A 1,548-nucleotide genomic window follows, 5' to 3' on the forward strand; every position below is an offset into this window, starting at 1 on the left:
ATTTTACATGCTGAGAAACATATGTTTAACCCTTTACACTTGTCGTTTGATTGACGGACCATTACGAAATTATATTTATTAATACATTTGTATATATCGACTTAATAAGAGAGCAACATCGTTCTGCAGAGTTTGTTAAAGAAAGAAAAATTCATTAAAATAGATTTATTTTTGTTATTACAAAATATTTTGTGTTACAAAATATTAGCTTTTTATTATGCATTATTAAAAAGCAATGTTCTGAAGGTTCAAGTTATAAATTTAATTAATTTCGTACAAATTTTATAAAAATTAGAATAATTGTGATAATAATGAAAACAAGAAAGACGGTAATCGGATTTGTGCTTCAAGTGTGAAGGATTAAAGACGTTCAAATGCTCGCTCAGGCACTCACCCACACGATCAGTCATTTAATGGAAAATGAAGGGGAAAAAAAAGAAAGGTACAGGCGAGGAAAATCCGCGTGAACCAATCCGTTACATCTGTCACACCTTCACCGCATCACACATGCTCATTCACCGGCCACTTTCGCTCTTTCTCTTTCTCGCTCTTTATTCCTTATCTGTTGGATGCGTTTTGCTGATTATTGTCAGTCCGCATATTCACACAATGAGATGAAGTAGATTACACAAAGACTATTCTCAAACAATAGGGACTAGTTTGTCGTCGAAAACCTCCATTCACAATCACATATGGATTTAAAAAATTCAGTATAGAACAATCTTAATTTATTATCTATCTCTCTCGAATTAATTATTGAAATTAAATTGTTAGATTTAATTCCTCGTGTGAAGAACTTCTTTGAATTTTTTTATCGTTTTCTTTGCATTACGAAGACGAGTCATCCAAACGAAAGATATCGTGCAGCGCTCTTTTTCGACTAGTGTTAGAACTGCAGGTCGTAGGTTTTGTTCGGACCGGAAGTCCGGCTGTAGTCCATCGCGTGACCCGTCCCTATAGAATCTCGAAACAGGTGCAATCACATGTCGTTCTTGCGCAACAAACTCTCGTTCGCTGAAGGGAAGGAGGTCGCGATGTGTCCAAGGAAAAGCCTTTAGCGTGCGTGCCGACGTCGCGTATCTCAGAGCGCTACATCGTAGATTTGCTCCTGCACGAGTTAAATCCGTTCCGCTTCCGGTACCGCACGTCGCGCGAGATACCGCTGGATGTATCCATATCTCCCTTGTGTCTGCTCGTGTCGCGCGAAATCTACGCGCCACTTCTCCCCGTATCCACACAATTATGTATCCTAATTGGTGCACGAGGTCTCTTTTGTCCCGTTGCTTCATCGATCGAGGAGCTTAAGGTGTTTCCGGCTTAATTTCTACTTGTACTATATGTACGATGTATTTATGAACGCGAATAGCAGTATTTTTTGTTGATAACGTTTTAGCGTTAAATATCATTTTTTTAACTTTCTTAATCATTAATGTGTATTAATCGACATTTTATATTTCGAGAACTGAAGATTAAATCGATATTCTTTTCTACCTATAAAATATAAGAAATAAATAAAATGTATTTGTCAATTAAAGAAATTTTAAATTT

The 1,548-nt window shown here is 36.6% G+C and overlaps 1 protein-coding gene across 7 annotated transcripts in view; it reads left to right on the forward strand.

Annotated features, from left to right (window-relative positions):
* Nucleotides 1-1,548, forward strand: part of LOC108752150 (latrophilin Cirl-like) — a 399,284-nt gene that overhangs the window by 392,224 nt on the left and 5,512 nt on the right. The gene's annotated exons all lie outside the window — the stretch shown is intronic.

Source organism: Trachymyrmex septentrionalis, unplaced genomic scaffold (genome assembly GCF_001594115.1).
Source record: "Trachymyrmex septentrionalis isolate Tsep2-gDNA-1 unplaced genomic scaffold, Tsep1.0 scaffold56, whole genome shotgun sequence".
Taxonomy (NCBI): domain Eukaryota; kingdom Metazoa; phylum Arthropoda; class Insecta; order Hymenoptera; family Formicidae; genus Trachymyrmex; species Trachymyrmex septentrionalis.